The sequence below is a fragment of the Scyliorhinus torazame genome, chromosome 13 (assembly GCF_047496885.1).
Source record: "Scyliorhinus torazame isolate Kashiwa2021f chromosome 13, sScyTor2.1, whole genome shotgun sequence".
NCBI classification, from domain to species: Eukaryota; Metazoa; Chordata; class Chondrichthyes; order Carcharhiniformes; family Scyliorhinidae; genus Scyliorhinus; species Scyliorhinus torazame.
This window is the reverse complement of record NC_092719.1, coordinates 152,458,641-152,475,232: the sequence shown is the minus strand read 5'-3', so window position 1 is coordinate 152,475,232 and position 16,592 is coordinate 152,458,641. Positions and strand designations below refer to the sequence as shown.

The 16,592-nt window shown below is 46.2% G+C and overlaps 1 protein-coding gene across 3 annotated transcripts in view; it reads left to right on the top strand.

The window, feature by feature from the left end:
- tafa1b (TAFA chemokine like family member 1b) overlaps window positions 1–16,592 on the top strand; it is a 796,909-nt gene that overhangs the window by 518,438 nt on the left and 261,879 nt on the right. The window lies entirely within an intron of this gene.

Below are 16,592 nucleotides of genomic sequence, written 5' to 3'. Positions count from 1 at the left end.
ATAACTGTGGGGTAATGTACATTTGACAAAGGATGTGACTGAGAAAGGTTAAGGATTGACCTTGCTCGTATAATAGACATGCTCAAAAGTAAAAAGACCTCCAAGATAAAATCGGTCCATGCAAGTCACTAATTGTCAAAATGCTTTTCAAAAACGAATGCTTGCACAAAAATTGGAAGTCCGAGAAGTGGGGTGTTTTGTATTATATGATATTGCGTGCAATTCTGGTTGGCGCATTATAGGAAGGATGTGGAAGCATTGGAAAGGGTGCAGAGGAGATTTACCAGAATGTTGCCTGGTATGGAGGGAGGATCTTATGAGGAAAGGCTGAGGGACTTGAGGCTGTTTTCGTTAGAGAGAAGAAGGTTAAGAGGTGACTTAATTGAGGCATACAAGATGATCAGAGGATTGGATAGGGTGGACAGTGAGAGCCTTTTTCCTTTCCTCGGATGGTGATGTCTAGCACGAGGGGACATAGCTTTAAATTGATGGGAGATAGATATAAGACAGATGTCAGAGGTAGTTTCTTTACTCAGAGAGTAGTAAGGCTGTGGAATGCCCTGCCTGCAACAGTAGTGGACTCGCCAACACTAAGGGCATTCAAATGGTCATTGGATAGACATATGGATGATAAGGGAATAGTGTAGATGGGCTTTAGAGTGGTTTCACAGGTCGGCGCAACATCGAGGGCCGAAGGGCCTGTACTGCGCTGTAATGTTCTATGTTCTATGTTCTATGATACACAGAAAATGGGAAATCATTTTTTTTTTTTAATTTCAATTTGATTTGAAAGATTGTTTGTGTATTAATGGTTTTAGTTTAAATCAGAGTAGAATATGTTAATTGTTTTATCAAGATTAAGGATACGCAGGTTAAGGGCATTGACTGATTAAGAACCTTGAGCATTTATAAAGAAAGACTGCTCGGGACTGTGTGTTGGTTAGGGAGAAGGCAGACATGTGTAATGTTGCATTCACTAAACAAATCCAGTATTAAATAACAAGATTGGCATCTGATTTCCTACTTTCACCATTGTCTTTGGAGTGAATTAGCACAATGGCGCGGTCGAACAGCCGTGTTGCACCTGATTTGGTAATGTGACCAGGCCATTGGATCTCGCCAGAGGATCGAACAAAATCACCACAGATGTCGCGATCTGGATCTCACCTTCGCTGGGTGGCACTGCCAGGCTGGCAGTCCTGACCAAGGCCAAAAAGAAATGACAGAGTCCCATTTGATAGCAGGGTCATTCCCATGTTGCAGGGTCAAGAAATACACCGTTATATGATACCAAAACGGAATTCAGTTTTTTGCGTATTAAATCACGCCCAATATTTCCAAGTTTTGTACCATCTGTAAATTTTGAAATTGTGCCCTGTATAGGCCACTGAGGCTGAACCATTAATCTATATCAAGAAAAGAAGGAGTCCTATCACTGAACCCGAGGGAATTCTACTATATACCTTCGTCAATTCCATTACAAGCTGTTCTGAAAATGAGCCTGAAATCATGATGGCACTGATGTTTGTGGGGCCTGAAGGAACACAAACACTCCTCTTGGTCCAAAAGGTGTATTTCCACCACTGCTGCTACAGGATTGCCTTCTCCACCTACAACCCTCTTGATTTTTTCATTTTCAGGTGAATTGTATGAAGGAGCAACTGTATTTCCTTCTCCCCTCCTGATGTGATTATTATGCTGAGTCTCAGCACTCCTTGAGCACTGGCGGCTCATTCATCCAATTCCAAATGAGGTCTAACTTGATACTGGTTTGGTACTCTAGCTAGTGCCATTAGATATCCAATGCCATCACTCCTTCCTCCAATCCCCTTGTATGCTCTTCAAATGAACTTCTACCTGGATTAACTTAGTATCGTCAGTGGGGGGGGGCTTTACATTTGTGTAGTCACCTTATATGCTAAAGCTCATCTGGATGATGTGCTGCACAGTCCTCATCTCAGCTGGGTCTAAGCATGGATTTCTTAAAGGAAGCAAATATGGAAGAACAAGAAACCTCAGATGGCCTGCAACTACCCCTAAATGTTCATTATAGGCAATCTTTAGCAGCACAATAATGAAGGCAGACGCAAAATAAATTCAGCAAAATCTAATAAAACCTAACTCCGAAATAAAAATGTTAACAAATTTATTAAACCCGAGTCTTCGTTGTGAAGTTGCTGTAGGTGCAGATGTTCCCCTTTCCCAGTGACTTCTAGAACCTTTACTGTTGTGGACAAAACCTCTTCCTCTATCTGCTGAACTGGGATGACTAGAAATAGATATCCTGGGCGGGATTCTATGATCCTGAGTCTAAGTGTTGACGCCGTCGGAAACGCCGTCGCATTTTGGTGGCGGCAACATGGCCTCAGGATCAGCAATTCTGGCCCCTACAGGGCGCACTGCATGCGCAGTGGCTTCCTTCAACGCTCCGTCCCCAACACAACGTGGCACAGGACTACAGGAGCCGGCGCGGAAGAAAGGAGGCCGCCAGCCAGAGAGGCCGGCCCGCCGATCGGTGGGCCCCGATCGCGGGCCAGTCCACATCGGAGAACCCCCCTGGGGTCGGACCACCCTCCCCCCTCTCCCACAGGCCGTCCCCCGACCCTTCCATGCCAAGTTCCCTGCCGGCTATGAGCAGGTGTGGACGGCGCCGGCGGGACTCGGTGTTTTTAATGACGGCCGCTCGGCCCATCCCGGGCCGAGAACCAGCGGGCCAGCCGCGTAGAGCGGCCCCCGACCGGCGCAGCGCCAACCACGCTCTGCGGAGAATCGCATGCCGGCGTCAGGGCGGCGTGGCGCGATTCGCGCCGGTTGCGAGGATTCTCCGGCCCGGCACTGGGCTGAGAGAATCCCGCCCACAAAATTCCAGTAATTCTAGATGTTTCTAATGTTTTTTTTAATAAATAATTATTTACACCTAACTGAGTGTATTCAAATTTATTCAGCGCACTTTCAATAATGTGTAGATTTCTTTTTCATTGGTGTTTAAATTTTTAATTAATTCAAGGGATGTGGGCTTTGCTGGCTCAGCCAGCATTAAATGCCCAGCATTAATTGCCCTTGAGAAGGTGGTGATGTGTTGCTTTCTTAAACTGCTACAGTCCATATGGTGGAGGTACACCCACAGTGATGTTAGGGAGGGAGTTCCAGACCCAGCGACAGTGAAATATTAAGTCAGGATTATGAGTAGCTTGGAGAGGAATCTCCAGGCGGTGGTGTCCCCATGTATCTGTTGCCCTTGTACCTCGAGATGCAGTGTATTTTCTAGATGGTACAACGTGCTGCTACTGTGCATCGTTCGTGGAGGGAGTGAATGTTTATGAAAGTGATGCTTATCAAGCGGATTGCTTCGTCCTTAATGGTGTCAAGCCTCTTGAGTGTTGTTAGAGCTGTACTCATCCAGGCAAGTGGAGCCTATTCCATCATACTACTGACTTGCGCCTTCTGAATTGTGCACAGGCTTTGGAGAGTCAGGAAGTGAATTACTTGCTGCAGGATTACTAGCCACTGACCTGCTCTTGTAGCCGTTGTATTTATATATGAACATACAAACAAGGAGCTGGAGTAGACCATTCAGCCCTTCGAACCTGCTCATGGGCAGGGCAGCACGGTAGCATAGTGGTTAGCACAGTTGCTTCACAGCTCCAGGGCCCCAGGTTCGATTCATGGCTTGGGTCACTGTCTGTGCGGAGTCTGCAAGTTCTCCCCCTGTCTACGTGGGTTTCCTGCGGGTGCTCCAGTTTCCTCCCACAGTCCAAAGGTGTGCAGGATAGATGGATTGGCCATGATAAATTACCCTTAGTGTCCAAAAAGGTTAGGTGGGGTTACTGGGTTACGGGGATCGGGTGGAGGCGTGGACTTAAGTGGGTGCTCTTTCCAAGGGCCGGTGCAGACTGGATGAGCCGAATGTTCTGCACAGTAAATTCTATGATCTCTGGATTTAATAAGATCATGGATGATCAGATAGTAACCTCAAATCTGTATCCCTCCTACCTCCGATAACCTGTCAACTCTTTCTTGCCCAGAATTTATCCACCTCTGCCTTAAAAATAGTCAAAGACTCTGCTTCCACCACCTTTTCAGGAATAGAGTTCAAAAGACTCGCAACCCTCTTTGACAAAAATTTGCCTCATCTTTGTTTCTCTGTTTTAAACGGGTGACCCCTTAATTTTAAACAGGAGGCTCTAGTCCTAGATTTTCCCACAAGAGGATACATCAGGGGCGTCATTCTCCGACCCCCCCGCCGGAGATTGGGCGGGGGCGGGAATCGGGCCGCGCCGGTTGGCGGGACCCCCCGCTCAATTCTCCGGCCCGGATGGGCCGAAGTCCCGCCCAGAAATTTCCTGTCCCGCCGGGGTAAATCAAAGCTGGTGTTTACCGGCGGGACCAGGCGGCGTGGGCGGGCTCCGGGGTCCTGGGGGGGGGCGCGGAGCGATCTGACCCCGGGGGGGTGCCCCCACGGTGGCCTGGCCCGCGATCGGGGCCCACCGATCCGCGGGCGGGCATGTGCAGTGGGGGCACTCTTTCCCTTCCGCCTCAGCCACGGCCTCCACCATGGCGGAGGCGGAAGAGACTCTCCCCACTGCGCATGCGCGGGAAACTGTCGGCGGCCGCTGACGCTCCTGCGCATGCGCCGCATTTCCGCGCTAGCTGGCGGGGCACCAAACGCCATTTCCGCCAGCTGGCGGGGCAACAAACGCCATTTCCGCCAGCTGGCGGGGTGAAAATCCCTCCTGCGTCGGCCTAGCCCCTCAATGTTGGGGCTCGGCCCCCAAAGATGCGGAGCATTCCGCACCTTTGGGCCGGCGTGATGCCCGTCTGATTGGCGCCGTTTATGGCGCCAGTCGGCGGACATAGCGCCGTTGGGGGAGAATTTCGCCCCTTATCCACATCCACCCTGTCAAATCCCTCAAGATCTTATATATTTCAATCAAATTGCCTCTTACTCTTCTAAACTCCAGTGGATAGCCGTCCAACCTTTCCTGATAAGACAGCCCGCCCATTCCAAGTGTTATTCTGTTAAACCTTCTCTGAACTGTTTCCAATACATTTATCTCCTTCCCTAAATACGGTACTCAGTGCTCTAGATGCGGTCACACCAGTGCCCTGTACAACTGTAGCATACTCCCTACTTTTGTATTCAATTCTGCTGGCAATAAATGATTGCATTCTATTCGCTTTCATGCACTAGGACACTCAGATCCCACTGTACCTCACAGCTCCGCAATCTCTCATCATTTAGATAACATGCTTTTTTATTCTCACTGCCAAATGGACAATTTCACATTTTCCCACATTATACTTCATTTGCCAGACCATTGCTTGCTCACTTAACCAATCTTTATCTTTTTGTAGCCTCCTTATGTCCCTTTCACAACTTACTTTGTGTCATCAGCAGATTTGGCAAGCATCCCATCTTCCAAGTGATTTATATAGGGTGGAATTCTCCTAAAAAATGACTAAGGGCGGAAAGCTTACCAGAATTTGGCGAAGTATCAGGCTCAGACTGAAAACTGGCGTGTAACTCTCCAGTTGTACAGAACAGTTTTCACTCCAGAGATTAAGCACCTTTAAAGAAAAAAAATGAGTGGGTGTAGTTTGCACAATCTACCCAACGGGGCCTGCGAGAGCCGGCCACGAGCTCCACTGAGATCGAGGCACCATCCTTAAAGAGCGCCCTGATCCTAACTGAGACCTAGTAGCCCCAGCCCCCACCTCCTGAAGATCATCGCCAGAATTCCCCCAACCTCCCACTACCACCATGGAAGTATTGCCGGCAATTCCCCCTCAGTGCCTGCTCCCCCCCAAACCACACATAAATGACACCCCCATGGGGCTCCCAGTAGAGCCCTCACTTGACACTGCCCCCGGCACTTCCCCCAGCACAGGTTGGCACTGACAGGTTGACAGTGCCAGGGCACTGCCAGGGTATGCCCCTCTCCACATACCCTGCACCTCGGGGCTATACTTAGCTCAGCACACCTAAAGGGATACCCTCGACTGATTCGTGTTTGGACAAACCTGTTGTGACCATGTAAGAATATTTGGTGAGGGGGGTGTCATGTGGCGGAGGGCTCGTTAATTACATTTAAATGAATTAAAATTTATTCAATGACATGCACACCCTTGTGAACATCGTGACATCACTGGCGAGGGGTGGGGAAATTTGGGAAATGCGATCTCTCTGGAGAGAATTTCACCGGAACAACAGATTGTGATCTTTCCACTTTGTAATTTATTTGGAGCCAGGGATGATTCGCACTGGAAATGTGATGTGTGGGACCAAAGGATGCCAGCAAGGCCAAATCGTCAGAGATCAGGGCCCCCCGATCTCAGAAATACCTGACAGCCCACCCTTCTTGCCGTCAAAGAACCTTGCCCTCTCGCCAGCAAAGACCACCCTCCCAATCACTAATGTCAGGACCGAGTGAGTGGCACTTCACTGTGGGGTCGCCAAAGGCCTCCCTCAGCTCCCCCGCTTCAGGCCAACTTGGCAGTGTCCTCTGGTTTGTAGTGCCAGGTTGGCATTGCCAGATTCGCACTGCCAGGGTGCCAGGGGCCACTGCCAAGGCTCTGACCAGCCTTGTCCCTGACCACCCAGGGCTACAAAGGCCTCTGAGCCCCCCAGCGTGGTCATCACATCTATCCAGAGAATTCAATGGTAGCTGGGGAAGGTCCTTATTGAGGAATCCTTGCACTTTAATGGCTGAGTTGTGCCAGCTTCCTCAAAGGTGGAAAAGTACCTCCAGTGCTGGCATGTGTTCAGGGGTCTGATATTTAACGTAAACGACCAAGTACAAAGGGATAAAGGAGGCATACTGCAATATGAAAACCACAGAGCCTAATGAAACTTGAAGGGAAGTGAAATATTTCTCCAAGAAACAAGCTGCAGAATGGCTCTGTCCTGTGAGAGGATTTTATGGACAGACAGGTTTCAGCTGTGATTTGCCATGTAGTGGAATGTTAAACATGAAAGAAAATAAGCTTCAAGGTTTCACAGATGCAAAGCAACCCCCATCAAGGGGCAGAACCCTGACCTGGTCCCCTCCTGCCCAGCCTGAGTCCCCAGCCCCTGCTTCTTCGAAGGACCCCCTCCCCCTACATCTGGCTAGCGCCTGCTGCACCATTGTGCTCCCTGCAGGTAAGTGGAGAGGAGAATTCACCACCTTGCTCTCCCTCGGAGTCCATTGCGCCTGGTCACCGCCTTTAAGGACCAGTATTTGTTCACGCCAGAGTGAGTTCCCGCTGGGGGAGAGGAGTGGGCAGGACAATATAGGGAGGCTGCGGCATTCGACTTTAATCTCACTAATGAGATATAAATGAATGCAAATTAGCTGTGATCAATTCCTCGCCCTTTCTGAATGAGATTCTGATCACGCCAGATGGAGCAGGTTGGGAGAAATGTAAACTGTTTTGGGCCTAGTGCAAATCCTATTTTGAGGCTCTCCAGCAATTCTCCCAACATAGCAGGATATGCGGCAGCGCATCGCAGCCGGAGAATTGCCCCCATAAATTATAAACAGTTGAATTCCCCGTGTGGCACACCACTCGTTACACTTGCCAACCTGAAAAGGAACCATTTATGTCTACACTCTCCTTCCTGTTAGCTAATCTTATATCCATGCAAATATGTTACCCCTCTACCATAAGATTTTATCTTCTCAGGTAACCTATGACTAGTCCAGTTTGGTTTCTGGTCAGTGTAACCCCCAGGATGTTAGTGATGGTAATGCCATCGATTGTGAAGGGGCAGTGGTTAGATTCTCACTTGGAGATGGTCATTGCCTGGCACTTCTGTGGCACAATAATAATAATCTTTATTGTCACAAGTAGGTTAACATTAACACTGCAATGAAGTTACTGTGAAAAGCCCCTGGTCGCCACATTCCGGCGCTTCTGTGTTCAGGTTCACAGAGGGAGAATTTAGAATGTCCAATTCACCTAACAGCACGTCTTTCGGGACTTGGAGGAAACCGGAGCACCCGGAGGAAATCCACGCAGACACGGGAGAACGTGCAGACTCCACACAGACAGTGACCCAAGACATGCTGGCCTCATGTTACTTTCCACCTTTCATCCCAAGTCTGGATATTGTCCAGGCCTTGTGCTTGGATATGGACTACTCCAGTACCTGAGGAGTTGCGAATGGTGCAATCATCAGTGAAAAAGCTCCACTTCTAACGTATGATGTAAAGAATGGTATTGATGTAGCAGCTGAAGATGGTTGCCCTAAGACACTCCCTTGAGGAACTCCTGCAATGATGTCCTGGAGCTGAGATGGCTGACCTGCAATAACAATAACCATCTTCCTTTGAGCTAGGTATGATTCCAACCAAGCGTTTTCAACAGATTCCCATTGACTCTAGTTTTTCTCGGACTCCTTGCTGCCATACTCAGTGAAATGCAACCTGGTATCTCCCGTCACGTCTGGATTTGAGCTCTTTCGTTCATATTTGAACCAAGGCTGTAATGAGATCAGGAGCTGAATGGGCCTGGCGGAACCTAAACTGAGCATCAATGAACAGGTTATTGTTAAGAAAGTACCATTTGACTGCAACGTTGATGACACCTTCCATCACTTTACTGATGATCAAGAATAGACTGATGACATGGTAATTGGCTGGGTTGGATTTGTCCTGTTTTTGTGTACAGGGCGTACCTGGGCAATTTTCCACATTTCCAGTCTTGTGTCTGTACTGGAACAGCTTTGTTAGGGGTGTGGCACGTTTCAGAGCACAAGTTTTCAGTACTATTGTCAGAGTATTGTCAGGGCCCATAGCTTTTCCTGTATCATGTGCCTTTAGCCATTTATTGATATCACGTGGAGTGAATCGAATTGGCTGATGACTGGAATCGGTGTTGCTGGGGTCGCTGGAGGTGACCGAGATGGATCATCCACTCAGCACTGCTAGCTGAAGGTTGTTATGAATGCTTCAGCCCTTCCTTTTGCACTAATCTGCTGGGCTCCCCCACCATTGAGGATTGCAATATTTGTGGAGTCTCCACCTCCAGTGAGTTGTTGGATTGTCCAACACCATTCATGGCTGAATTTGGCAGATCTGTCGGTTGTGGGATCGCTGAGCTCAGTCTATCACTTGCTGTTTATTCTGTCTGGCATGCATGTCATCCTTGTTGTAGTCTCACCAGGTTGCCACCTCATTTTTCAGGGTGCCTGGTGCTACCACTAGCATACCCTCTTTGTGGTGATCATTGTGTTGCTAATTTTAGGATGGTTGGCGTAGTGTTCACAAAGACCACAATAGCTTTAAATTTATTAACACTACTTATTTGGAATCGACACTAACTCCTATATAATACAGTTGATAATAAACATATTGCACTCATCTACTACTAATATCAACACTATTACATTAACTATGATCTGCTCTCACTCACACTATCTTTCCTTCAGTCTGTTCTCTAACTTTCTCCTCAACCTCTCACCCACAAGGCTTAGCATCAATGTCTTATATTCTTGGATATCCAGCTCCTTCTCGTGTTTCATTTAGACATTTCATTAACCCTTACAGTTCTTACATTTATGATAATGTCACATCCCCCTAGCATTGGAAAAAAGGTTATAAACTTTGTAACATTTTTGTCTTTGAACATTAAAATAGCGAGCATGAATCATTAACTTGTTTTTTTACATTCATTTGCAAAAATAACTCTTAAGCCACATTGGTGATGACAGATGAATAGTTATTACAGTCATTACAAATTTAATCTGTTCGGTGGTCTCCTGGTTCTCGTTGATCTTCTCCGTGGCTTCGTCAAAGTATATAAGTTATCTTCCAAATTGTCTTGACGCATTGGTGACAATGATGGATAAGGAAAGTCAATGTCTTTGAAGATGGCATCCTGAGCAATAATGTTCTGAGTTTGAGATGGAACATGATTTTTTATTTTCAGTAATGCTCTTCTATTTCTTCTGAATATTGAACCTTGTTCTGTCTGAACCAAGTACAATTTGGGTGCAACTTGTCTTAAAACTTTAGCTATGTGTTGTAATCCACCATCAGGATTTTGTATACGTATGTAGTCACCTTCTTTTAATTTTGATAAAGGTTTGGTGTGCTTGTCGTAGTATTCTTTTTGTTTTTGTTTCCGTAACCTTAGGTGGTTATGTATTTCTTGACGATCCATATTTTGAACAGTGATCTCTGGTAAAATTATGCGACTTTTTCTTCCCATCAACATCTGAGCAGGCGATAAAGCTGATGACAATGGGATAGCTCTGTATGTCAATAGTCCAAAGATAGGTCTTTGCTGCCTTCTGGTCCTGCCCTTGCCAATAGGGTTTCCAATGGGGAAACCCGCATTGGGGATATGTCATCAGCAGGGCTGGAAGATTCTGCTGATGTGAATGGCTGGAAAATTCCGGCCTACGTCTCTCTTAATCCTCATTTTGTATTTACATTTTTTAAAAATTACTCATCGACTTTCTTATCCTCCTTTCCGAAAGGCATTGACCCCTCACTGGTGTCTGAGTAAAGCATTGCCAATCACTTCTTACAAGTGGTTATTGTTCCTTTGTAAGCCATGATGGTGAGCTTCTCAATCGTGTGAGACATCATGGGCAGGATTCTCCGAGCCTCCACGCCGAAATTGCGATCGGCGCGGGGGCGGAGAATGGGCATCAAACCCGAAATCCGGCGTGATTCTCCGAGCCTCTGTGCCGAAATCACGATCAGCGCGGGGGCGGAGAATGGGCGTCAAACCCGAAATCCGGTCGACACCGCTACCGCGATTTGCTCGAGCACGGTCTATGCGGCGTGTGTCGGGGGTCATTAACAGAAGCCCCTGCGGCGATTCTCGGACCCAAATTGGCCGAGTTCACGTCCGCGTGGTTTGAACCACGTTTTCCTGTCAGGAACGGCCAGTGGCGGTTGTGGAGTCCATCCATGGCCGCCCTGGTGGAGGGGGGGCCTCATAGATGGCCTGGCTATCAATCTGGGGGGCCACCGATCGCGGGCGCCACGATCTCGGGGGGGGGGCATTTTTTTGGTGCCGGTCCACGGTGTGGGTCCGCCATGTCGCGCAGGGCGACCGGAGCAGGCCGCCACCGTGCGCATGACCGGACCCCTGACCAGAAGTGCAGGTCCCCGCATCGGCAGTGGGAGCTGCGAGGACTACTCCGGGTGCTGCTAGCCCCCTTCAGGTAGGAGAGTTACTCTGTACTTTCTTCAGGAAAGTCCAGAGTGATTCGCCCGCGTTTTGACTCTGGTGTGGGGACATAGCCCCATTATTGGAGAATCTTGCTCCCTATTTCAGACTGCTGTTGGCCTCATAACAATGCACGCAGGGGTGTACCTTCACCAAATATCCTTGCCCTTCTCACAAGACATTTGTTATATGAGAGTTATATTTCTTGTTCACCAGACTTTTTAAGCTGGCTCCATATTGATGGCGAGAGGTCATGCCCCAGGAGTGTTCCAAATCTCAACGGTCCCAAACAAAATTTGGGTCCATTATGTTCAGATAAGTTTTTAATGTTTCTTAGTCGCCTCATTTCTGCAAACCTCTTTCGTGACCGAGGCGGTCATATCCTTCGTGATGGGAAGATAAGTGAAAAATCTTTGGCATTAAAATGGTTTCAAGATGACATACCTGCTGATGAACATTTGAAAATCCTTGAGAAATCTCATATCTGAACAAGTAATGTGTGCATATTTCTAGGGCAGTGTTAGTGATGACTGGACATCTAGCTCCACCAATGAAACTTTCAGAGTTAAACTTGACACTAAAGGCTGCAAGCTTTGGGTTGTCAAGTAGTGGAAAGCTGCAGTTTAAATTGCTTGAACTCCAGCAATATCTCTGCACACAGTAAGCATTCCAGGTTTTGGAGTATGTTCACAAAGGGAAAGTGTGTGTCTTCGGTACGAGGCAACCAGAAGGTCTACAGTTGCAGACTATTCAGTACTTTGGTTTGGAGATTTTTTTCTTTTCTTTCGTGTGATGTGGGCATTGTTGTCAAGGTCAGCATTTGTTGCCCATCCCCAATTACTCTTGAGAATGCAGTATCGAGTTGCGTTCTTGAACTTATGTAGTCAATCACGTGTAGGGACAACCACAGTGCTGTTAGGGAGGGAGTTTAAGTGAAGGAATGGCAAGATAGTAATATAGTTCCATGTTAGGATGGAGTTTGGCTTGGAGGGGAACCTGGAGGTGGTGGTTTTCCCATGCATCTCGCACCCTTGTCTTTCTAGGTAGTGAGTTCATGGGTTTAAAAGGAGCAGTCAAAGAAGGCATGGTGTTGCAGTGTATCTTATATTTACCACTGTGCATCATTGGTGGAGGGACTGCTATTTTAAGATGTTGGATGGAATGCTAATCAAGCAGGGTGCTTTGTCCTGGATGATGCTGAGGCTCTTGAGTGTTGTTGGGGTTGCACTCATCTAGACACGTGGAGAGTATTCCATCACTGTGCTGGCTTGCCACTTGTAGATGGTGAACAGACTTTAGGGAGACAGGAAGTGAGCTATTCATCACAGATTTCCCAGGCACTGCCCTGTGTTTTCTTTTTTTTTAAAATAATTTTTATTCAAAAATTTTCACAGGTTATCACAACAGAAAAATAGAACCCCCCCCCTTTACACAACTAATAAAACAACAAGAATAAAAGTGCATAAATAAACCAATAAACGTTGTGATGAACGGTTACTGTAACATCATGTAAGGTGATGTCCCCTTTAAGACCGGGCTTGGAACCCTGGGGAACTCCACCTCCGGCTCCACCCATCTGGGAGCCATATATAAGGGGCCGCCTTGTGGGCAGTGCAGCAGTTAGCACACGGCTCGGCACTAGTCTAGTTCTTAGTTTATTAAAGCCTTCTTTACTGTTTACACTCTAAGCGTCATTATTGAGGGTACCACAAACGTTAAACAGTAAAAAATAGTGCATCCCCTACCAGACACAAACTTACTCCCCCCCCCCCCCCCAAGGTTGCTGCTGAAGCTGACCATCTCCTAACGCTCCGCCAGGAAGTCTAGGAACGGCCTGAAGAACCCTTGCACAGAACCCCTGAAGGCAAACTTCACCTTCTTCAATTTAATAAATCCTGCCATGTCATTAATCCAGGATTCCACGCTTGGGGGCCTTGCATCCTTCCACTGAAGCAGAATCCTTCGCCGGGCTACCAGGCACGCAAAGGCCAGAATACCGGCCTCTTTCACCTCCTGCACTCCTGGCTCGTCCGACTGCCCTGTGTTTTCAGCCATAATATTTATTTGGGTGGTCCAGTTCACTTCCTGGTCAATGGTAACCCATAGAATGTTGATCGTGAGGGATTCAACAATGGCAATGCCATTGAATATCAAGGGGAGATGGTTGGATTTCCTCTTGTTGGAAATAGTCATTGCCTGGCATGAATGTTACTTGCCACTTATTAGCCCAAACCTAAATGTTGTTTAGGTCTTGTTGCATATGCACAATGGACTGCTTCAGTATTTGAGGAGTAGCTAATGATGATGAACATTGTGCAATCATCAATGAGCACCCCACTTCTGATCTTATGATGAAGCAGCTGAAGATGATTAGGCTAAGGGCCTCTGAGGAGCACAGTGATGTTACCACAGTGATGTTCTGCCAGAAACCAGTCTAAGCTGTTTTCTCTTCACGCTATATTGTCCTCACCACCTAGCTGATTTGAAATATTTTCACCTTTCTGCCTCCCACACAGGCCTTCACATAATTTAACCCTTAAATTGTGTTTTCTTTTTGTTTTCACTTGTACTGAGTCAGCTTCATTTAAAGTGACAAGTTATTGATGTTTGGGAACTTTTCCAGCCTTTCAATATTGTATGAAAACCCTTGTACATTTTTGTGGACTAAACAGTTGATATTAAGGTTAAAATGCAACATCATAATTCATAAAGCAACCAAATGAAATAATGTATTAACTTCATATTTTTGCTGTCACAGCCTAAAATTTCAATTTTATCTGGACAGTTCGATCCACAGAATGTGAATGTGACCTTTGTGAAACCTGTTTGGCAGAATTTTGAAAAAGAGGCATTGAAACTGAACTTGGCTGTGCATTTGACAGACCAAATTGAGTAAGATTATCTAAACCTTTCAGTCTTTCAAGCAGAAACGTGGAATCTTTTTAGTTATCAGTATTGAAGTTCTCCAATAAAAACCTTATTATGTTCCCCTTTTATATTAGATCAAAAATGTCATTGACTTTGCTTCCAATTTCCATCATTCTCTTGCCTTCACATGGTCCATCTCTGACTTTTCCCTTCTGTTCCTTGAATTCTCTGTCTCTGTTACTGAGGATAGATTCATAGAGTCATAGATGTTTACAGAATGGAACAGGACCTTCGGCTCAGCTTGTCCATGCTGCCCAGTTTCTATCACTAAGCTAGTCCCACTTGCCCTCATTTGTCCCATATCCCTCGATACCCACCCTGTCCATGTAACTGTCTAACTGTTTGAAAAGAAAAAATTGTACCCGCCTTTACCAGGGCCTCTGGCAGCTCGTTCTTGATGCCGTGAAAAAATTTCCCCTCTGGTCTCTTTTGTATCTCTCCCCTTAAACCAATGCCCTCTAGTTCTAGACTCCTCTACCTTTAGGAAAAGATATTGACTATCTACCTTATCTATGCTCCTCATCATTTTATAAACCTCTATAAGCTCACCCCTAAGCCTCCAAGTTCCAGGGAAAAAAGTCCCAGCCTATCCAGCCTCTCCTTATATCTCAGACCATCAAGTCCTGGTTGCATCCTCGTAAATCTCTTCTACACTCTTTCCAGTTTAACAATATCCTTAGCCTGTCAATTGATACCTACTATAGGCCCATTGACTCCCCCAGCTACTTTGCTTCCTACCCTACATCTTGTATTCCATTCTCCCCGATTTGCCATTGTATCTGTTCTGGTGAGACCACTGCTACTGTTTAAATATCTCCCTTTTTCTTCAACTGAGGACTCCCCTCCATTAGTGGTTAACAGGCCCCTTGACTGGGTCCATCCCATTTCTCACACATCTGTGCTCACCCTTCCCTTCCCTCCCAGAGCTACATAGAGCTTCCCTTTAGCCTCACCTTCCACCCCACCAGTGTTTGCATTCAATGGATCATCATTCGCCACTTCTGCCATCTACAGCTTGAGGCCACCAGCCACATCTTATCCCCTTTCAGCATTTCAAAGGGATTATTCCCTCTGCGACACCCTGGTCCACTCATCAATCACCCCAGCATTGCTTCTCTTTCATGTGGCACCTTACTATGCAAGCTTTGGAGATGGAATACCTGCCCTTCCATCGTCCAGGCCCAAAGACACTTTGTCCAGGTGGAGTAGTGATTTACTTCTCCTTCCTTAAGTTTAGAATTCTGTGCTTACTGCTCACAATATGGTCTCCTCTGTATTGGAAGATTGCTCTGCAGAACACCTCTCAAGTCTGACAGCATGATCCTGTGCTTCTGGTTGTCTGCCTTTTTAATTCTCTGATCCAACTGCCTTCTGACCACTCTGCCCTTAGCCTCCTTCACCATTAAGAAACAACACGTCACCTTTCAGTTAGACTTCTACAGCCTTCCATTTTCAATATTGAGTTGAATGGTTTCAATTTTTTCAGAAGGCATCTACTGGGAATTGATCTGCTTTCCCATTTACACCTCCTCTAGAACAATTTTATTTTTCATTACTTGTCCCATTACCATTTCATTTTGCTTTACACCATAATCCCTTTTGTCAATCATGTTCCCCTATCTCCCATTCAATCACAGGTCTTCCCCTTTGTTCTTTCCTCTCATCCTACTCTTTCTCTGCATCATGCACATTTAAAACCTGTCACGCCTGCAACATTCTATCGTTCTGATGAAAGGTCATCGACCTGAAATATTAACTCACTTTCTTCCTCCAGAGATGCTCCAGACCTACTAAATATTTCCACCACTCTCTGGTTTTTATCCCTTCTTGCATTAAGTGTCCAAGCATGGCAGTAAAATCAGATTCTTCTTTAGAAGTTGGTGGCTTCAAAATTGTTCAGCGCAGCTAACATTTTTTATAGCAGCTCGATTCTGTGTGCATGAAAAAATACGAATTGATATCATCATCCTGGCCTCATTTGAATAGCTGAAGAAATCACAATTGCTGTTTAGTGCATTAACCACAATCTATCAGACCGTTGGCCATAGTGCTGAACTAGTGCTGAAATTATGTCAATATTGAAACCATTTATTTAGCTCATCAAACAGTCAGTTGTAAAGCCAGTTGTAAAGTTTCCATTGCCATAGTGCATCTAGGTGGGAACGTCCTACTGAAGTGGCAAGGAAATCGATCAAAACCAAGAGCATGAAAAAGAAAGATTGACTTGCTAGCTTAAGCAAATCGCGATCTTTTATATGGTCCTTGAATTTCGAAGTAATGATGTGCTACAAGAAGACCTCAATTTCACATCATGTAATTCCAGAACTATACCTCAGTTAATTCAAAATTCTGCAGATTTATGTCACATATGCAGTCTCCCTGGAATTGTTAATGATGTTTATAATGAAGGGGAACATATTGCACAAGTGAAGTAAGAATTAGTATAATATTTAAATGACCAAAAGTCTGTAATGATGTTCACATATAATCCCACTGTC